The sequence below is a fragment of the Oncorhynchus mykiss genome, chromosome 13 (assembly GCF_013265735.2).
Source record: "Oncorhynchus mykiss isolate Arlee chromosome 13, USDA_OmykA_1.1, whole genome shotgun sequence".
Lineage (NCBI taxonomy): Eukaryota > Metazoa > Chordata > Actinopteri > Salmoniformes > Salmonidae > Oncorhynchus > Oncorhynchus mykiss.
This window is the reverse complement of record NC_048577.1, coordinates 17,080,564-17,104,311: the sequence shown is the minus strand read 5'-3', so window position 1 is coordinate 17,104,311 and position 23,748 is coordinate 17,080,564. Positions and strand designations below refer to the sequence as shown.

General features: G+C 42.4%; 1 pseudogene; it reads right to left on the bottom strand.

Moving 5' to 3' along the window:
- Positions 1-23,748, bottom strand: part of LOC110487300 — a 330,040-nt pseudogene that overhangs the window by 282,148 nt on the left and 24,144 nt on the right.

Below are 23,748 nucleotides of genomic sequence, written 5' to 3'. Positions count from 1 at the left end.
CTGCTTCATAGAAATGTAGGTTATGTAAATTACTTGAATATGGCTTATTGTGAGGTCAATAAATCTGATAAACAGCTTCAATTATATCAGTAGCAAACTCACGTTCGGTCTTCCATTTCATCTTTGTTCTCTCCTTCTCAAACTGAACAGGACATCAGTAGGCCTAGTCCTCGCGATTAGATATATACTTTTTGGACAAATATAAAGTCTGGAAGAAGCCTTTGACTTGCCAGGTAATGTGCCATCGTATACTGCACAGTCATTTGTTAGGCAGCACAAATAGGTTTACATCAGCAAGAGCAGGACAGGCCGGGGCTCATGATTGGGAGAGCCTATCCATTGCAGTCTGTAATGCAGTGTAACCTAGTTTTACATACACCATCCCAGCAATTTAAAAACTCACAAGGAAGTACATTTTCCTCTAAATTTAACTTTGTCCTGTGTTTCTCTTTGCATGCTAATCGTATAGCCTAGGCCAATAGTATATTTGTTTCCTTGGGAAAGTATTCAGACCCTTTGAATTTTTCCACATTTTGTTAAGTTAAATCCTTGTTTTAAAATGTATTAAATATTTTATCAATCTACACACAATACCCCATAATGACAAAGCAAAAACAAGTTTAAAAAATGTTCATGGGTATGATGCCACAAGCTTGGCACACCTGTATTTGGGAAGTTTCTTCCTTTCTTCTCTGCAGATCCTCTCTAGCTCTGTCAGGTTGGATGCAAAGCTTTGCTGCACAGCTATTTTCAGGTCGGCCCAGAGATGTTCGATCAGGTTCAAGTCCGGGCTCTGGCTGGGCCACTCAAGGACATTCAGACATTTGTCCCGAAGCCACACTTGTGAGTGTTTTCCTTGATTAGAATGCCTTAGATTTAATCCCCAGATTCAGTCTAAACTCACCTTTCTCCAGTTGTTACCAGCATCAGATGAGATGAACATTCCAAAATTATTGTTTGACAGCTCAGACTCAATGTTCCCTGTGGTAGAAATACAATAAAGCATGAGTTTTGAGCCACATCATGTTTGTCAGGTTCACCAACTGATCTATGCACCAGCGGACTTGTGCGTGTGTGTGTGTGAGGGCGAGTGATGAACTGGGCCGAAGCAGAGGGTTGTGTCGAGATACCCGAACACAAACTCACACACAAACATAGTCTGCTGTGTCCTCAGTCTGCACTGGCCTACTTAAATAAACCCGGTGACTTTGCATCAACAAAACGTCTGCGAGTAAGGACATCAGAAGTGCTATAGTGTGTCTCTGGACAGATTCGGTACATTTATACAGGCTCACAGTGGCTTAGTGATCTCACATATCCAGTAAGGGATTAGAGGATAGGAGGAGGGGACAAACTATTGTTTTGGTGACAGAACAAATATTGTTTGAGGACAGAGATCAAGAAAGCAGATTCATGGATGTAGGTCTTTTTTTTATTGCTAAAATACAATATTTTCCCACACAGTTGAAGATGAGTTGTTAATAGCAGGACTTGCAGATCCCTATCAGTAATGTTAGGGATTGGATAATCATCATAATATTCACAATCAAATGGCATTTCAGCACTAACTGGAAATGATAGTGAGCTATTCTCCTTTGGTACCATTACCTAAATTGAATAAATGTATTTCTATTCAGCCAAATGAATTTTCACATACGTGGACAATAAGGTAATCTAATCTATCAAATGTTCATTCTGTATTCTCTCACCTGTGGCCACTATGATTCCCGGTGCTGAGGCCTTGGTTGATATGCTGCCTGACACATAGGGGTTTTCAGACTTCTGCAGTTGGAGACGGAGCGAACAGAAAGGCTGAGGGGTGAGAAATGACAGTCCATTATATTTGACGAAGTTATTATACACTGGTCAATCAAATCCCCAATGGTACATAGAACACTACAGGGTTGATCTTTAAAGGTGCACAAAACATATGCTTTTTATTTCAAGAGAAGGTCCTTAAGATAAGGAAAAGAAAAGCTGCAATGCTGTCTTCATCTCAGAAAGCCTGAAGATAATGCCTGATAGAATCCTTTTGATTCTGAAGTCTTCCAGTGAGTTACATTTACACCAAATGCTAACAACAATGCTAACATAGGCAGTTAACTATACAACAAAACACGACGAAAACTAAGCACAACTAAGCCAATTCCCGCAGGCTCCCTCCGAAAAACCATGCTGCAACTACATAGGTTGTCGTAATCGTCGTTATCAGTCATTAATACAAAGACAGGGGGAGGATTTTTAAATAAAATCATCAAGTCAAGTCTCAGCGGCAAGCCGACAACAGAAGACAATCGTATCTGTTCACAGAGCTCTCCCCCCCCCCCCCCCACAAAAAAATGTCCGCTTTAATCTTTGCCAACTGATAGCGTGGCGTTGCTGTAAGGACACCAAGGGCAATGGGATTTGACAGGGCAATCAAAAATCATCTGTAAATCGAATGTCACATGAATACATAATTGTGTTCAACCTGTAGCCCACTCAGCGTACAGCCCCCACAATTGCCTCAGTAGGCTTTTAAGCAGTATGAACTCTTACTGCTAATCTCTCAAAGTTATAGTCATCCTTTACAGTCACGTCACATGGGATAAAAGGAAAGATATGGCACCTAAATTAATAACAACTGTAAATAGCAAGGAGTGAGTACACAATTTGTCTTCATATCATAGTTCAAATGTGACTACGTAAAGTAATTCCCTTACTGTTAAGATGAGTAAGCAAACTTCCATGAGTCTGTGATGTAACACAACTGTTATCATTTATGAATATAACTTGAAGGGAACTGAACACATATTCCTGGATTAAAATGAACTTTCAATGGAGATTATCTACGGAGTATGCTTAATTAACTTCTTGGATATAGGGGGCGCTATTTTAATTTTTGGATGAAAAACGTTCCCGTTTTAAACCAGATATTTTGTCACGAAAAGATGCTCGACAGCTTTGGAAAGAAAACACTGACGTTTCCAAAATTGCAAAGATATTGTCTGTGAGTGTCACAGAACTGATGCTACAGGCGAAACCAAGATGAAATTTCAAACAGGAAGTGCCCCAGATTTTGAAGGCGCTGTGTTCCAATGACTCCTTATATGGCTGTGAATGGGCCACGAATGAGCTTACACTTTCTGTCGTTTCCCCAAGGCGTCTGCAGCATTGGGACGTATTTGTAGGCATATCATTGGAAGATTGACCATAAGACACTACATTTACCAGGTGGTCGCTTGGTGTCCTCCGTCACAATTATTGCGTAATCTCCAGCTGCAGTACTTTTCCGTTTGCTACTGAGGAGAAACCCAACTGCCACGAATGATTTATCATCGAATAGATATGTGAAAAACACCTTGAGGATTGATTCTAAACAACGTTTGCCATGTTTCTGTCGATATTATGGAGTTAATTTGGAAAAAAGTTTTTTTCTTAGCCAAACATGATGAACAAAACGGAGCGATTTCTCCTACACAAATAATATTTTTGGAAAAAATGAACATTTGCTATCTAACAGAGTCTCCTCATTGAAAACATCCGAAGTTCTTCAAAGGTAAATTATTTTATTTGAATGCTTTTCTTGTTTTTGTGAAAATGTTGCCTGCTGAATGCTAGGCTTAATGCTATGCTAGCTATCAATACTCTTACACAAATGCTTGTGTAGCTATGGTTGAAAAGCATATTTTGAAAATCTGAGATGACAGTGTTGTTAACAAAAGGCTAAACTTGTGAGTGAATATATTTATTTCATTTCATTTGCGATTTTCATGAATAGTTAACGTTGCGTTATGGTAATGAGCTTGAGGCTATGATTACGCTCCCGGATACGGGATTGCTCGACGCTAGAGGTTAACTCTTGGACTAGGCTTAATCTGGGTCCGGGAAAGCCCCTCAGAGTTCAGGCAGTCTTAGATCATGATTGATTACCACAGCGATGAGCCTTCCCTGTTAGCTTCAGAATAACTCACCTGAAAACAGTGGGTGTTGTTGCCAGCCAGGCCTGTCGCCGGGGCCTGCAGGAACCTCCAATCACGGCCCTTGTTGTAGGTGATGTAGATCTTCACTTGGTTGTCTAGCCTCCTGTTAGCGACCAGCATGCCTTTGATACCTGCTACCTAGGGAGAAATAGAGAAGACATCCTAAAACAGACACTAAACTTAGACAATCCAAGCACCAGAACAGATGATTGTTTTTTAATTATATTTTTCAAGCACTAAACAGTACCCAAAATGCCCCCTGACAGACATAGCCGTGGGAAGTAGGGGTGCTGAGGGTGCTATATATACACCGTATAAAAGAGAAAATTAGATTTTTTCACAAATAAATCACAGACAGTTTCACCAACAAAGCACTCCGACACAATCACACCTCCTCCCTGTTTCACGGTGTGAACCACATGTGGAGATCATCTCCACATGTACCTACGCTGCATCTCACAAAGACACAACGGTTGGAACCAAAAACCTCAAATTTGGACTCATCAGACCAAATTACAGATTTCCAACGGTCTAATGTCCATTGCTTGTGTTCCTTGGCCCAAGCAATGCTCCTCTTCTTATTGGACCATGAAGGCCTAATTTACACAGTCTCCTCCAAACAGTTGATGTTGAGATGTGTATGTTACTTGAACTCTGTCAAGTATTTATTTGGGCTGTAATCCGAGGTGCAGTTAACTCTAATGAACTTATCCTCTGCAGCAGAGGTAATTCTGGGTCTTCCGTTCCTGGAATGGTCCTCTTGAGAGCCAGTAGCATCATAGCGCTTGATGGTTCTTTCAAAGTTCTTCAAATGTTCTGCATTGACTGACCTTCTTGTCTTAAAGTAATGATGGACAGTTGTTTCTCTTTGCTTATTTGAGCTGTTCTCGCCATAATATGGCCTTGGTATTTTACTAAATAGGGCAATCTTCTGTACTGTAACTGTAACTGATGGACTCAAATGCATTAACAAGGAAAGAAATTCCACAAATAAATGTAACAAATCATACCTGTTACTTGAATTGCATTCCAGGTGACTACCTCATGAAGCTGGTTGAGAGAATGCCAAGAGTGTGCGAAGCTGTCATCAAAGCAAAGGGTGGCTACTTTGAAGAATCTCAAATATAAATTGATTTGTGTCACGTCTTCAAACTCCCTGTCATAAATGAGCCAAGGCGCAGCGTGCATGTAATTCCACATCTTTAATAAAGTGAAACCTTCACAAAAAAAACAGGTAAACAGAAAGCGAAAGTGATGCAACGGTGGTGCACAAACACACACAGAAAATGAATAAATACAAACACAGGTGGGAAAAGGCTGCCTAAGTATGACTCCCAATCAGAGACAACGATAGACAGCTGCCTCTGATTGGGAACCATACCCGGCCAACAAAGAAACAGACAAACTAGAATGCCCACCAAAATCACACCCTGACCTAACCAAATAGAGAAATAAAAAGGCTCTCTAAGGTCCCCAAAGGTGCGTACTCCGGCCGCAAAACCTGACTCTATAGGGGAGGGTCCGGGTGGGTATCTATCCTCGGTGGCGTCTCCGGTTCGGGACGTAGCCCTCGCTCCACTCGCTCATCCCTCTGTTTCTGTGGAACCAGACCGTGAATCGTCGCCGGAGACTCCGGACCGTGGATCGTCGCCGGAGGAACCGGACCGTGGATAGTTGCCGGAGGCTCTGGACCGCCGCTGGAGGCTCCGGACTGCAGACTGTCGCTGGAGGCTCCGGACTGGGGACCGTCGCTGGAGGCTCCGTGCCCTGGATATTCACTGCAGGCTCCGGGCCATGGATCATCACTGGAGGCTCCTTGCCATGGATTATCACTGGAGGCTCCGGGCCATGGATCATCACTGGAGGCTCCGTGCCATGGATCATCACTACAGGCTCCGGGCCATGGATCATCACTGGAGGCTTCGTGCCATAGATCATCACTAGAGGCTTCGTACGTGGAGCCGGAACAGGTCTCAACGGACTGGGGAGATGCACTGGAAGCCCGGTGCGTGGAGCAGGCACCGGATACACTGGGCCGTGGAGGCGCACTGGAGGTCTCGAGCGTAGAGCTGGCACAACCTGTCCTGGCTGGATGCCCACTTCCGGCCGGCAAATGCGGGGAGCTGGCACAGAGCGCACCGGCCCGTGAATGTTCACTGAAGACACAGTGCACGCCACTGCATAACACGGTGCCTGACCGGTCACATGCTCCCCACGATAAGCATGTGAAGTTGGCTCACGTCTAAACCCTGACTCCGCCAATCTCCCCGTGTGCCTCCCCGAAAAATGTTTTGGAGCTACCTCTCGGGCTTCTGTGATCTTGTCTTGTCCCCTGCCATAATCTCCTCCCCGGTCCAGCTCGTCCTCCAAGTTGGCGCACGCTGCTTGGTAATTCTGTCACGTTCACGGTCTCCAAACTCCCTGTCATAAATGAGCCAATGCGCAGCATGCATGTAATTCCACATCTTTAATAAAGTAAAACCTTCACAAAAAACAGGTAAACAGAAACCGAGCGTGACGCAACCGTGGCGCACACAAACACACACAGACAATAAATAATTACCCACAAACACAGGTGGGAAAAAGGCTGGCCGAGTATGATTCCCAATCAGAGACAACGATAGACAGCTGCCTCTGACTGGGAACCATACCCTGCCAACAAAGAAACAGATAAACTAGAATGCCCACCCAAATCACACCCTGACCTAACCAAATAGAGAAATAAAACGTCTCTCTAAGGTCAGGGCGTGACAATTTGTTTAACACTTTTTGGTTACTACATGATTCCACATGTTTATATCATAGTTGTGACGTCCACAATGTAGAAAATAGTAAAATAAAGAAAAACCCTTGAATGAGTAGGTGTCCAAACTTTTGACTGGTACTGTATGTGTGGCTGTCATCTAGTAATAGTACATATGGACCGACAGGTAACTGCCAAAATAAAGGAAACACTTGAGTAAATGAGGGTGCTGGTGGCTCTGTTATGGTTTTGGGTGATTTTTCCTGGAATGGAAAACTCAACCCCATTAGAAGGCAAGGTAAATGCCAATAAATACACAGCCATTCTGAGGGATAAACTTCAACCTATGGTGAAGCAGTTAAATCCTGATGGCAATGCTCCCATCCACAGGGCACGAGTGGTCACTGAATGGTTTGATGAGCATGAAAATTATGTAAACTGTATGCCATGGCCGTCTCAGTCACCAGATCTCAACGCAATTAAACACTTATGGGACATTCTGGAGCGGCCACCACCCTCAACAAAACGCCAAATAATGGAATTTATTGTGGAATAATGGTGTCCCATCCCTCAAATAGAGTTCCAAATACACTAGTAGAATCTATGCCAAGGTGCATTGAAGCTGTTCTGGCTCGTGGTGGCCCAATGCCCTATTAAGACGCTTTGTGTTGGTGTTTTCTTTATTTTGGCAGTTACCTGTATGCGTGCGTGTGGAAACATCTACGTAGGCAAAACAACAATGTCCAGTGCTCTAGTAATATTAAATTTAGACTGATGTATGCATGTGGATCCATCTATATAGACAAAGCAAACAACACAAAAACTTTCATCACAGTAGCACTGGTATGATAAATGACCACTGAGAAACCAGACTTCCCTCGGTACATGCACTTAGTCTCCCGCAGAGAGCCTTTTAAAATAATTCAATATACATAATGAAGCTTTCTGCAATCTATTATTAATATGGATACACTGCTGAATAAGAAAATCAGAGGTTCCGAATAGGGGGGAAATGGGAGGAGGGTTTAAGAGTGTTGGCAGAGAGCTAATACACACACACACACACACACACACACACACACACACACACACACACACACACACACACACACACACACACACACACAGCTAAGCTAACAGAAAGGAGCATCATCATCATGACCATTACATTACCTAAATCATCTAGCTAACCCTCCCTCCCTCCATCTCCTCCTAACTCCATCCTACCACTCACTCATTCAAAAGCTATTTATAGCTCTGAGTAACTAGGGAATCAGGTAGTTCATCATTGGGTTGTAGGCCTACCACTCTGAGTATTAACTGTGTTATGCAAGTTAGGATGTTCTGTAATATTCAGTGTTGAAGTTCATACCTCTGGAAGATGGAATGAATGAAAAACCTAACACTAAATGTCTAAGATTAGAGATGGAGAAAACATGTAGATTGAAGGAACGATTATCCAGATTGATCTTTCAGCGATACATACAGCATAACTTCAGTTTACAATAGTTTGTGATTAGGACATGCATGCATACACAGAGGGTTAAACTAGTTAACACAACATCATACTGAATGGAAAACTGGATTGGCGTAACTTCAACCAGTTTTACAGACTGGGTGTCACCATCAATTTCAATACTAAGCCCGTTTTGTAAACCATTAACACACATGTTGGAAGGAGCAGCAGCAAGAGTAATAACATTGTTCATGACTTCTGACTCTGAAGATCAGACCCATATCTCACTCCTCTACCTCCCTCCATCACACCTGCCAGTGTCTGGGTGATAAACTGGAGATTCATTCTGAGAAAGAAGGGAAAAAAGGAGAGGAGACCATCTGCAATGATTGTTAATGTGATGACATAAGGAATAACAAGGCTATTACCAGTCTGTTGGTGTCGGTGGTAGGCGTCATCCACACTGTGAACACTTACCTCATACAGGTCCAGCATCTGGGTGGTCTTGACATTCTCCATGGCCAGGGTGTCGGAGAGGTACAGGTTGTATGTGTCCTTCTGGTTCCACTCTGGCACTGCAGCGATGATGTATCTTATGGGTTGGGGTTGTAAACAAGCTGCCGTGTACGTGTTGGGCGTCACAAGATCAGGTCTCGTGTGCATATTGAATGTTTAACACTATAGCTGCCAATGTTCTCTACACAATATATAGTGTCTTTAACAGCAGCAATAGAAGAGTCAGACTACACACTATGAGACTACACACCATTGTGTAGTAATGCTACTAATTACTTCAAATCAAATTACATTTTATTTGTCACGTGCGCCATATACAGCAGGTGTAGCATTTACCGTGAAATGCTTACCTACGAGATCTTTCCCAACAAATCAGAGTTAAAAAGTATAACAAATGTACTAAATACAAAAAATTACTCAATCTGAATAATTGATCTCCTGCATGTATATCCAGAGGCATGTGTTTATCACTGTAAAATTAATGTTGCTTACCTTAGGCAGAGAATATTTGGGCAGTTTGATTTTGAGGGATGGATCTATTTTATGTCTCTCTCAAAAGTCATTATGCCTTGTATACTGTTGTTTAGGACAGTTATGTTTTAGTTTACAGTGGAGCCCCTAGTCCCACTCTACATGCCTCAGATTCCTCCTTTGTCCCACCCCCAACACACGCGGTGACCTCACCCAGTATAACCAGCATGTCCAGAGATGCAACCTCTCTCATCATCACTCAGTGTTCTGGGCTTACCTCCACTGTACCCGCACCCCACCATACTCGTCTGCACATTATGTCCTGAATCTATTCTACCATGCCCAGAAATCTGCTCCTATTATTCTCTGTCCCAAAATTCACCAGACAAACAGTTTTGCTAGCCTTTAGCTGTACCCTCATCCTACTCCTCCTCTGTTCCTCGGGTGATGTGGAGGTTAACCCAGGCCCTGCGTGTCCCCAGGCACTCTCATTTGTTGACTTCTGTAATCAAACAATCCTTGGTTTCATGCATGTTAACATCAGAAGCCTCCTCCCTAAGTTTGTTTTACTCACTGCTTAAGCACACTCTGCCAACCCTGATGTCCTTGCCGTGTCTGAATCCTGGTTTAGGAAGGCCACCAACATTTTTGAGATTTCCATACCCAACTACAACATTTTCCATCAAGATAGAACTGCCAAAGGGGGAGGAGTTGCAATCTACTGCAGAGATAGCTTGCAAAGTACTGTCATACTTTCCAGGTCTATGCCCAAACAGTTTGAGCTTCTAATTTTAAAAATGAATCTCTCCATAAATAAGTCACTCACTATTGCCGACTGTTTATATACCCCCCTCAGCTCCCAGCTGTGCCCTGGACACCATATGTGAATTGATTGCCCCTCATCTTCAGAGTTCGTTCTGTGACCTAAACTGGTATATGCTTATCACCCCGGCAGTCCTACAATCTAAGCTAGATGCCCTCAATCTCACACAAATCATCAAGGAACCCACCAGGTACAACCCTAAATCCGTAAACATGGGAACCATCATAGATATTATCCTGACCAACATGCCCTCCAAATACACCTCTGCTGTTTCCAAATCAGGATCTCAGCGATCACTGCCTCATTGCCTGCATCCGCTTTTGGTCCGGGTTCAAACGACCACCCCTTCATCACTGTCAAACACTCCCTAAAACACTTCTGCGAGCAGGCCTTTCTAATCAACCTGACCCGGGTATCCTGGAAGGATATTGACCTCATCCCATCAGTAGAGGATGCCTGGTCATTCTTTAAAAAGTCATTTCCTCACCATCTTAAATAAGTATGCCCCTTTCAAAAATGTAGAACTAAGAACAGATATAGCCCTTGGTTCACTCCAGACCTGACTGCCATTGACCAGCACAAAAACATCCTGTGGCGGACTGCACAAGCATTGAATAGTCCCTGCGATATGCAACTGTTCAGGGAAGTCAGAAACCAATAAATACAGTCAGTCAGTAAAGCAAAGGCTAGATTTTTCAAACAGAAATTTGCATCCTGTAGCTCTAACTCCAAAAAGTTTTGGGACACTAAAGTCCACGGAGAACAAGAGCACCTCCTTTTTTCTTTTTTCTATTTTGTTATTGACTGTACGCTTGTTTATTCCAAGTGTAACTCTGTGTTATTGTTTGTGTCTCACTGCTTTGCTTTATCTTGGCCAGGTCGCAGATGTAAATGAGAACTTGTTCTCAATCAGCTTACCTGGTTAAATAAAGGTAAAATAAAATAAAAAATACAGCAGAAACTGCTCCTCTCACATCGTCTTCTGTTGTCGACGCCCTTTGTGGTTTGAAGGTAGACGTGGGCAAATCAAATAAAATGTTATTTGTCACATGCGCGGAATACAACAGTGTAATGAACATGAGGGGAGACAGACGAACTGGTTTAAAGTGCAGGGTGCAGCAGGTGTTAATTGCAAAGGACCACAGGAGGAGGCAGGTAGCTGGGTCCAGGGGCTGCAGAAGGTCATACACAGGTGGTCAAAAGGCAACAGTACAGGCAGGGAAAAGGCTACTACTGCTGTCTGGGAGATCAGGCAATAGGTATATAACAGGCAAAAAGGCATCGTTAGTGAGGCAGGCAATAACTATCATACACCGGAGGAGTAAATCACGGGAAAACCAGCGCTCTGAAAGACGTGTGTCACAAAACAAACAATACCTCACAGTGATGGGGTGCAAAGAACTGAACTAAATAGTGTGATAATGACATACAGGTGTGTGAAAACAGGTTATTAGAATTCAGGTGATTGGGATCTGGAGAGTGAACTGCATTCAGGGCATCTAGGTGTTTGAGAGTGTGAGCTGGAAAGTGGGCTGGAAAGTGAGCTGCATTCAGGGGGTGTGAGTTGGAAGCAGACGTTACAAACAGGTGTGAAATGCTTACTTAAAACCTGTTGAGGATATGGCAGATATACGCCCCCTTTGGAGAGATTGGGTACCCCTAGTAAACTGGAAAAAAAATCTTTCAAAAATTGTTAATATATGCAAATAAAAATTATTATTGGATAGAAAACACTCTAAAGATTCTAAAACCGTTGGAATTATGTCTGTAAGTATAGCAGAACTCACAGGGCAGGCATTCTTCCAAACTAGTTTCTGTGGCCATGAAAGTTGGAGCAACTTTGACGTCATGCCCCCACCCTTCCCAACCAGCTATGATTCTGGGGACACTTTCTATCTCTTCCGCTAGATGTCCTCTTTCATTAGAGCTTCAAACCGTTCAAATCGCGCGAGAATTGACCCTATGGGAGTGAAATTAGTGCGTGCCACGAGAGAATAGGCTGTGCGTATGGGCGCGAATTGGTCACAGTCATTCCTTTGTTTCCAGCACTGAAGAGAAGGGCAGACGATGGGCGATTGAATTGAAGTTTGTTTTGCACGTCTAAAACATCATAAAGCTTGCTTCTGCACTTAGTTTGACCTGTTTAGTCGACATATAATGTGTAATTTTGAAGTTTTGATGCGCAACTTATCCGGACCAGAGGACGTTTTGGGTGCATTTCAGCTGATGTTATTAGCAGTAGCTAATACAAAGACGCAAGACTTGAAACCAAACGATGTATTGGGTAAGTATGAAGCCTTCCAGAACATTCTGAACGAAGACCATCGAAGGTAAGGGAATATTTATGCTTAAATCTGTGTTTCTGTTGACTCCAACATTACGTGGAAATGTAGCTTGGAACTGAGCGCTGTCTCACAATATGGAATAGTGTGCGATTTCTGTAACGTTAAAAATAAATCTAACACAGCGGTTGCATAAAGAAGCAGTGTATCTTTCTAACTATATGTAGAACATGTATATTTAGTCAAAGTTTATGATGTCTATTTTACGTTATCTTGCCGCGCTACATAGATTTCCTGCGGGCGTTTTTGAGTAATTTCTGAAGGTGAACTCACTGTAAATGGACATTTATGGATATAAATGGCATATTATTGAAAAAAAAAAATATGTACTGTGTAATATGTCATATTACTGTCATCTGATGAAGATTTTCAAAAGGTTAGTGAGCGATTTATTTTTTAATCCTGCGTTTGTTGATTGCATGTTTTGGCTATTGAAATGAGCTGTGTCTGGTGGTGGTTTTACATATATATGTGCTATGTTTTCGCCGTAAAACATTTTAGAAATCTGACTTGCTGGCTAAATGAACAAGATGTTTATCTTTCATTTGAGCTATTGGACTTGTTAATGTGTGGAGGTTAAATATTTTTAAGAATATTTTTGCGTTCCATGCGCCACCGTTCCAGCTGCACGTGGGAGGGTTGATTCCCAATTGGGAACCAGTATCGTAGACAGGTTAAAAGCCCTAAAAAAAAAGTGTTGAGCAACAATAAAATTACAGTAGCGAGGCTATATACAGGGGGTACCGGTACAAAGTCAATGTGCGTGGGCACAGGTTAATCCAGGTAATTGAGGTAATATGTACATGTTGGTCAAGGTAAAGTGACTATGCATAGATAATAAACAGAGAGTAGGGGGGGGGAGCTCAATTTAAATAGTCTGGTTAGCCATTTGATTAGCTGTTCGGGAGTCTTATGGCTTGGGGATAGAAGCTGTTAAGAACCTAGACTTGGTGCTCCGGTACAGCTTGCCATGCAGTTGCAGAGAGAACAGTCTATGAGAGTCTTTGGCAATTTTTAAGGCCTTCCTCTGACCGCCTGGTAAAGAGGTCCTGGATGGCAGGAAGCTTGGCCCCAGTGATATACTTGGCCTTACGCACTACTCTCTGTAGTGCCTTGCGGTCTGAGGCCGAGCAGTTTCCATACCAGGCGGTGATGCAACAAGTCAGGACGCTCTCAATGGTGCAGCTGTAGAACTCTTTGAGGATCTGAGGACCCATGCCAAATCTTTTCAGTCTCCTCAGCGTGGTAGATGGTAGATACCCTTACCATCTGGGGGCTTCAGGAAGTCAAGGATCCAGATGTAGAGGGAGATATTTAGTCCCAGGGTCCTTAGCTTAGTGATGAGCTTTGAGGGCACTACCGTGTTGAACGCTGAGCTGTAGTTAATGAATAGCATTCCCACATAGGTGTTCCTTTTGTCTAGGTGGGAAAGGGCAGTGTGGAGTGCAATAGAGATTGCGTCATCTCTGGATCTGTATGGGAGGTATGCAAATTGGGGTGGGTCTAAAGTTTCTGGAATAATGGTGTTGATGTGAGCCATGACCAACCTTTCAAAACACTTAACCTCTTGAACCTCTGGGGGCAGTATTTCATTTTTGGATGAAAAACGTTCCCGTTTTAAAAATATATTTTGTCACGAAAAGATGCTCGACTATGCATATGATTGACAGCTTTGGAAAGAAAACACTGATGTTTCCAAAACTGCAAAGATATTGTCTGTGAGTGCCACAGAATTAATGCTACAGGCGAAACCAAGATGAAATTTCATACAGGAAGTGAGCCAGATTTTGAATGCGCTGTGTTCCAATGTCTCCTTATATGGCTGTGATTGCGCAAGAAATGAGCCTACACTTTCTGTCGTTTTTGTGTTTGCAGCATTGTGACGTATTTGTAGGCATATCATTGGAAAATTTAGCAAAAGAGACTACATTTACCAGGTGTCCGCTCGGTGTCCTCCGTCGAAACTATTGCGTAATCTCCAGGTGCGTGCATTTTTCCATTTTGAACAGAGGAGAAACCAAACTGCCACGAGTGATTTATCATCGAATAGATATGTGAAAAACACCTTGAGGATTGATTCTAAACAACGTTTGCCATGTTTCTGTTGATATTATGGAGTTAATTTGGAAAACAGTTCGCCGTTGTAATGACTGAATTTTCGGGGTTTTTTCTTAGCCAATGTGATGAACAAAACGGAGCGATTTCTACTACACAAATAATATTTTTGGAAAAACTGAACATTTGCTATCTAACTGAGAGTCTCCTCATTGAAAACATCCGAAGTTCTTCAAAGGTAAATTATTTTATTTGAATGCTTTTCTTGTTTTTGTGAAAATGTTACCTGCTGAATGCTAAGCTTAATGCTATGCTAGGCTATCAATACTCTTACACAAATGCTTGTGTAGCTATGGTTGAAAAGCATTTTTTGAAAATCTGAGATGACAGTGTTGTTAACAAAAGGCTAAGCTTGTGAGCCAATATATTTATTTAATTTAATTTGCGATTTTCATGAATAGTTAACGTTGCATTATGCTAATGAGCTTGAGGCTATAATTACGCTCCCGGATACGGGATTCCTCGTCGTAACAGGTTAATGGCTACAGACGTAGTCAGTATTCATTTAGACAGGTTACATTGGTGTTTATGGGTACAGGGACTATGGTGGTCTGCTTGAAACATGTTGTTATTACAGACTCGGTCAGGGACAAGTTGAACATTTCAGTGAAGACACTTGCCAGTTGGTCAGCACATGCTTGGAGTTTCACATCCTGGTAATCCATCTGGCCCTGCGGCCTTGTGAATGTTGACCTGTTTAAAGGTCTTACTCACATCGGCCACTGTCCGGAACAGCTGGTGCTCTCATGCATGCTCGAAGAGCGCATAGTCAATTAGCTCGTCTGGTAGGCTCGTGTCACTGGGCAGCTCACGGCTGTGCTTCCCTTTGTAGTCAGTAATAGTTTTCAAGCCGGTGTAGTAGGATTCAATCTTAGTCCTGTATTGACGCTTTGCCTGTTTGATGGTTCTTCAGAGGGCATAGCGGGATTTCTTATAAGTGTCCGGGTTAGAGTCCCTCTCTTTTGAAAGCGGCGCCTCTACCCTTTAGATCAGTGCGTACTTCCTGTTTTAGTTTTTGCAAGCAGGAATAGGAGGATAGAGTTATGGTCAGATTTATCAAATGGAGGGTGAGGGTAAGCTTTGTACACATCTCTGTGTGTGTCGTAAAGTTGGTCTAGAGTTTTTTTTTCTTCTGGTTGACATGTAACAGGCTGGTAAAAAAATAGGTAAAACGGATGTAAATTTCCATGCATTAATGTCCCCGGCCACTAGGAGCGCCGCCTCTGCTTATGGCTGTATACAGCTCGTTGAGTGCGGTCTTAGTGCCAGCATCAGTTTGCGGTGGTAAATACAGCTACGAACAATAGAGATCAAAACTCTCTTGGTAAATATTATGGTCTGCAGCTTATACAGATATACTCTACCTCAGGTGACGGCCTACTCCTTGCCAAACCCTCCTCTAATCAGGACGACGCTAGGACAATTGTGCACCGCCTAATGGGATTCCCGATCAAGCCCGGTTGTGATACAGCCCGGGATCCAACCAGGGTCTGTAGTGACGCTTCTAGCACTGAGATGCAGTGCCTTAGACCGCTGCGCCACTCAGGAGCCTCTACTGATGGTACAGGTGGATTACCAACTCCCTGTCGGATCCTTACAAGGGACCCCGACCTAGGTCCCTGATATCTTTGTCTCTTCTTCAAGCGAATGACGGGGATCAGGGCCCTGTTCGACTCGTTAAATAAATCTTTGTCCTGATTTCCAGAAGCTCTTTTCGGTCATAAGAGACGGTGGCAGAAACATATTTTTTTTTAAACACACAATAGCACAATTGGTTAGGAGCCCGTAAAATGGCAGCCATCTCCTCCGGCGCCATTACTTCTAACCATCTCATAGAAAAAAATCAATAGCCTCATTATTTTCTATTAAAATAAATATTTAACTTTGTCAAGCAATGCTCAGTGACCTGTTTTAGGAAAGTAATCCTATATGATACCAGCAACTCGGCAAGCAAACACTCGAGCTGTTAGCCTATGCAGTCCAAACACCACGAGAAGGGAAGAAAGTGCTAGAAACCTGTAATTAGAGCACAGGCTTCGGAGGCTATCAGGACAGGAGAACATTTTTGGCCAACAAAAGTGTGATTGTCCTAGCGTCAGTAACATGACACTAGAAGAGACCCAAATGCAGACACAGGAGGCAGATGGTTGGAGTTTAAGATGTTTAATAAATCCAAAGGGAATAGGCAAGAGAATGGTCATGGACAGGCAAAAGGTCATCCAGGAGGTACAGAGTGGCAGGCAGGCTCGAGGTCAGTGCAGGCAGAATGGTCAGGCAGGCGGGTAAAGAGTCCAGAACAGGCAAGGGCCAAAACCGAGAGGACTAGAAAAAGGAGGAAAGGCAAAGCAGAAACGGGAAAAACTGGTGGTAGGCTTGGAAATACAAGATGAACTGGCACAGAGAGACAGGAAACACAGGGATAAATACACTGGGGAAAACAAGCGACACCTGGAGGGGGTGGAGACAATAACGAGGACAGGTGAAACAGATCAGGGTGTGAGAGTCAGCACTAAGGAGCCATTTATTTAATCCCCTTACTCTTTCGTAATTCCATTAATCGAAATTGTATCCACTAAACAAGTTGCTGGCTTTCTGGGTTGAAAGTGGGACAGGCGAAATAGGCTCATTATTATATGATAGAACCTATTAGGCTTCATAGTGCGCTTCTAAGTGCACTTCAATTGGAGGGAGAGGAGAGGAGAGGAGAGGGAAATAAATAATTTGGGAGGAAAGAGCATTGGGCACAGTGAGCACTCACCAGAAACAGTCCCACATGCAACTGAGTTATGTTCAAAACCGATGGAGAGTAACCACGGGCGGTTTTGAACTGAAAAATGCTTCATTAACCCCTTTCAGAGAATCTGTCCAGCTGTGACGCAACATGAGGAAACATTATAGGTTTCCTGAATTGAAGATGTGGTTGGAGGTTCAGGTTGAGTGGTTGTGGGTTTAGTTAGGGAGATGTATGAGTGTGGTCAGACATGGTTGAGGGATCTGGTAGACCACAGCTCTATATTTCAGACCATTATGCTGGCAGAATGAAGCCAATCATGTGTAGGGCCAGGAGTTTTTCTGAACATGTGACCTGACTATGAAGAAGTCTTGGCCCTGAGTAGGCTATAACTAAACTACATGCCAGAATTTTTTAAGGCATCATGTGTAGGGCTAGGCGTTCATCCTGAACCCCTGACATAGGCTACTAGAGCCTAGAGTTTTCCTGGTGAAGCCACTTGCTCAAGAGAGAACTCTTGGCTCTAATGGAAATGTTTGGACAAGGAGCTTTACTTGACCATGTGACTTGAGTTGGACAAACATGTGGGCCTAATTCATGTTCTAAGATATATCCATATCTTTCCCCTTCAAATACTTCAAACAACTAGGTAGGCATTTGTAGTTACATTTGGATGGAAAAGTTATTTATACTGGACTGGATTGGCGGGATATTTATTCAAATTTTCCTGTTTGCTTTTAAATTTGTGCATCCTCATTTGCACAATGTCAAAGTAAATACTATTCAGGGGGCGGGAGGGAAATTAAAACATGATCCCAAAATTGCACCAGCATTACTTAGAATTCAGCACATTATCATTTCAGATTCCTCTCTCTCGCACAAATTATGATTAACATGACATACTAGGAGACTGATGTGGAAAAATATAAAACTCCCTAGTTTTCAAATCTGAATCACGATCGAGTCCAAATGCAGACTCTCAAATGAAGGTTGAAATAAAAGTTTTGCATATTTTACATGTCATGCGAGGTGCATTTTCTTCATACAGAATGTGTCATTGTCAAAAAAACAATGTAAATTATGGAAAAAGTATAAATAAAATACACATGCAGCATAGCAACGATTCAAGGTTCAGAGGTGAGAATTACTATTACATAATTACCAATACATATGCATATTCAGATTGCAAAATGAAGAATTAAAAAACTTTGTGTCAATCAATGGACCCCATATCTATTCTAATCAAGAACATGCTGCCATTAATACAATGTGTCAAAACAAGAATGAATCATAAATATTCAAAACATTTTATGAATTACAGTTGAATTGCTCTATCATGCCATTTCCTCACACCTGATCAACTAGTTGTTGCATGTGGTGCTATAAAATATGTAAACTCCCTCCCAGTCCTAGCCAAAGCAAGTTGTGCATAATACATAACACATGCCCATGTCATTCAAGGCTAACGATGCGCATCCTATGCAATGCAACATGGTCTACATAAAGTGCCTTGCAAAAGTATTCACCCCCCTTGGCGTTTTTCTTATTTTGTTGCATTACAACCTGTCATTAAAATTAATTTTTATTTGGATTTAAAAAATTCAAGATGGAAAAGTAGTGCGTGCATATGTATTCACCCCCTTTGCTATGAAGCTGGTACAACTAATTACCTTCAGAAGTCACATAATTAATTAAAGTCCACCTGGCAATAATCTGAGTATACATACACCTATTATGAAAGGCCCCAAAGTCTGCCACACCACTAAGCAAGGGGCATCACCAGGCAAGCGGCACCACGAAAACCAAGGAGCTCTCCAAACAGGTCTGGGACAAAGTTGTGGAGAAGTACAGATCGGGGGTTGGGTTATAAAATGTATTTACAAAACTTTGAACATCCCACGGAGACTGGGACAGAGATTCACCTTACAGCAGGACAATGACCCTAAGCATACTGCTAAAGCAACACTCGAGTGGTTTAAGGGGAAACATTTAACAGTCTTGGAATTGCCTAGTCAAAGCCCAGACCTCAATCCAATTAAGAATCTTTGGTATGACATAAAGACTGCTGTATACCAACGGAACCCATCCAACTTGAAAGATCTGGAGCAGTTTTGCCTTGAAGAATGGGAAAAAATCCCAGTGGCTAGATGTGCCAAGCTTATAGAGACATACCCATCGAGACTTGCATCAGTAATTGCTGCAAAAGGTGGCTCTGCAAAGTATTGAGTTTGGGAGGGTGAATAGTTATGCACACTCAAGTTTTCCGTTTTTTTTGTGCCTTATTTCTTGTTTGTTTCGCAATGAAACATATTTTGCATCTTCAAAGTGGTAGGCATGTTGTGTAAATGAAATTATACAAACCCCCTCAAAAAATATTTGAATTCCTGATTGTTAGGCAACAAAATAGGAAAAATGCCAAGGGGGGGGAATACATTTGCAAGGCACTTTACAATATGATACAATATATTCTTCTCAGACATAGCCTTACCTGTATAAACAGATAGTCATCTTGGACCACCTTTGAGCTAATGTCAATGTATCCAGGGAAGGGGTCGTTTTTGTTGGGCTCTGAGCACGTTAGAGCCCGACATGTTACATACTGTATACCTGCAAGGCAAGGAGATAGAGATTAATGGATATCTGGATTCAGCCAGCTGCAGATCATGCCTCTTATTCCTGGGAACGTGAGGATGCCTGGAAACCGAGGCTATATGTCTGTATGAATTGAACTTGAGGGCACTTTTGTATGGTTTATTCCTTGACAGACTCTCGCCCTCTTCTATCGTTTGAAGGCTGATAATTGGACTGATATTATGGGGGCCTTTCTCTGCTGTGTGTATGTGTGTAATGCTATTCATTTCCATGAGGGCTGTGTCACTCCATGTTAACCAGATCTGACTCCTTGTCTAGACCCATTACAAACCTGGATTAAAGAAGTTGTGGAGAGAAGGAGGGATGAAGAGGCAGAGGGGGAAGGAGGGGTAAAGTAATGAAAAGAATGGAAGAGGAGGAGTGGAGACAGAGAAGAAGAGGAGGAGGAAAGAAGGAGGGAAGAACAGGATGGGAGAAGATTGGGTGAAGTAAAGGAGGAAAATAGAGGAGAGGAGGAGAGAAGAGAAGAGAAGAGGAGGGATGAATAGGAGAGGAGGAGGGAAGAAGAGGAGAGGAGGAGGGTAGAGAAGGAGGGAAGAAGACAATAAACAAAGGGAGATGTGTCTCAGCAGAGGTATTCCACTCCAGTTATAGACGTCTCATTTCAGCGTTGTCTCAACAGTCATGGCATTAAAATAGCAATGGCTTTACATGTGAGGACGTTCTCCCCAGAGCTGTGTCACAAAATGTCAAATTACCTTAGCAAACCCCACAGCAACAGCCAGACACCGTGGGTTTGTTATTCTACCAAAAAGTGATATCTGTCACAAAATCATAATTACGTAGCAAGCTAAATATGGAAATTCTTAAGTCAGGCACTGTACAATGGTAAGACTGTGCCACATAATTCAAGATAGTCACTGTACTGTATAACACTCTATTATATCTGTCACAGTTCAAGGTAAGACCCAGATGCAGGCAACGTCAAATTAACAACAGTTTCTTAATCCAACAGGCAAAAGACAGGTAAAGGGCAGGCAGGGGTCAGTAATCCAGATAGGTGCGGCAAAGGTACAGGACGGCAGGCAGGCTCAGGGTCAGGGCAGGCAGAAAAGTTCAAAACTGGCATAAATTGAAAACAGGAACAATCAAGAGACAGGAACAGAGGGAAAAACGCTAGTAGGCTTGACAAAGCAAAACAAATTGGCAACAGACATACAGAGAACACGGGTATAAATACACAGGGGATAATGGGGAAGATGGGTGACACTTGGAGGGGGTTGAGACAATCACAAAGACAGAATAAACAGATAAGGGTGTGACAATATCATTTTATTGGGTGTAGTGGATTACCTTGGAGAGATATGGCCTTCCTACGGTGTGATGTATGTCATTCCTGGTGCTGCGAGACTGAAAACCTAATTCTCTGTAAGCATGGCTTGAGGGGCCCGGGGCACTGAGAGCCAGAGTAAGGATATGGCAGACATACGCCCCCTTTGGAGAGATTGGGTACCCCTAGTAAACTGGAAAAAAAATCTGTCAAAAATTGTTAATATATGCAAATAAAAATTATTATTGGATAGAAAACACTGTAAAGATTCTAAAACCGTTGGAATTATGTCTGTAAGTATAGCAGAACTCACAGGGCAGGCATTCTTCCAAACTAGTTTTTGTGGCCATGAAAGTTGGAGCAACTTTGACGTCATGGCCCCCACCCTTCCCAAACAGCTATGATTCTGGGGACACTTTCTATCTCTTCCGCTAGATGTCCTCTTTCATTAGAGCTTCAAACCGTTCAAATCCCGCGAGAATTGACCCTATGGGAGTGAAATTAGTGCGTGCCACGAGAGAATAGGCTGTGCGTATGGGCGCGAATTGGTCCCAGCCATTCCTTTGTTTCCAGCACTCAAGAGAAGGGCAGACGATGGCCGATTGAATTGAAGTTTGTTTTGCACGTCTAAAACATCATAAAGCTTGCTTCTGCACTTAGTTTGACCTGTTTAGTCGACATATAATGTGTAATTTTGAAGTTTTGATGCGCAACTTATCCGGACCAGAGGACGTTTTGGGTGCATTTCAGCTGATGTTATTAGCAGTAGCTAATACAAAGACGCAAGACTTGAAACCAAACGATGTATTGGGTAAGTATGAAGCCTTCCAGAACATTCTGAACGAAGACCATCGAAGGTAAGGGAATATTTATGCTTAAATCTGTGTTTCTGTTGACTCCAACATTACGTGGAAATGTAGCTTGGAACTGAGCGCTGTCTCAGCATATGGAATAGTGTGCGATTTCTGTAACGTTAAAAATAAATCTAACACAGCGGTTGCATAAAGAAGCAGTGTATCTTTCTAACTATATGTAGAACATGTATATTTAGTCAAAGTTTATGATGTCTATTTACGTTATCTTGCCGCGCTACATAGATTTCCTGCGGGCATTTTTGAGTAATTTCTGAAGGTGAACTCACTGTAAATGGACATTTATGGATATAAATGGCATATTATTGAAAAAAAAAAATATGTACTGTGTAATATGTCATATTACTGTCATCTGATGAAGATTTTCAAAAGGTTAGTGAGCGATTTATTTTTTAATCCTGCGTTTGTTGATTGCATGTTTTGGCTATTGAAATGAGCTGTGTCTGGTGGTGGTTTTACATATATATGTGCTATGTTTTCGCCGTAAAACATTTTAGAAATCTGACTTGCTGGCTAGATGAACAAGATGTTTATCTTTCATTTGAGCTATTGGACTTGTTAATGTGTGGAGGTTAAATATTTTTAAGAATATTTTTGCGTTCCATGCGCCACCGTTTCAGCTGCACGTGGGAGGGTTGATCCCCAATTGGGAACCAATATCGTAGACAGGTTAAAGTCCTTGAAGGGGTTGGATCAAGCACATTTTTTAGGATATGTGATGAAATGTAGACACCGGATTTATGCAAGTTTCTGTGGACATAGCTGGCAGCAGCTAGGGACACACACACACACACACACACACACACACACACACACACAAACAGCATCCCCTCTATCGCTAGGAAGGAAAGCAGTTAGGCAGAACAAATTCAGAGCTACATTTGTGATGAGTGTGCACTTTCTCAGAATGGGGAAGGCCACTGCGGTTGGCTGTTGGGGGGATGAGGGCTGACGTGATTAGATGAGAGGCAACAGGAACTTCCTGGGTGGTCTATTACTCATGCCACCGGGCACAACTTGTTATACTGTATCTTCCTATTTTATGTATATACCGTATGCTTGGATAACCCCCAATGAAAAAGTAATGATTGTTTAGATGCAAGGTGCAATTGCCATGATATCTGAGAAATGAACCCGAATATAATATCTGAGAGGCAGAATGTGAAATGGTGACACTGTGGATGTAGATTAATCTCAGTCCAATCATATCAACAGTGGAAATGAGCAGGATGGTAGACAACATTTCCCACCAGCAACACTAGTCATTCAGATAATGTGTTGAAACGTATGATCAATGTACTTCACAGACTCTTTCATTGCAGAAAGCAAAAAACATGTTGTTCCACACACTTCTAGTGATGCTCCAAAACAGATTGTAAGGAGAGTCTGAGTAAACAAAGGAAAATATCAGGACAACAGAGAGGAAGAGAAGGAAGAGAAGGATGATGAGAAGAAAGAAAGAAAAGCATATGACTCACCAGTAGAACCTCTTCACATGCTCATGAACCAGCGGCTATTTACTCCCAAAGTCCAGGGAGGCGTACAACTTCTGACACGAAAGTCAGAAATAGCGATAAAAAAAATGCCTTACCTTTGATGATCTTCTTCTGTTGGCACTCCAAAAGGTCCCAGTTACATCACAAATGGTAATTTTGTTCGATAACGTCCTTTATATCCATAAAAACTCAGTTTAGCTGGCGCACTTCAGTAAATAATCCACCCAGTTTCCCTCCATCAAAATGCATGCAAAATTAATCCCAAATGTTACTAATAAACTCTTCCAAACAAGTCAAAC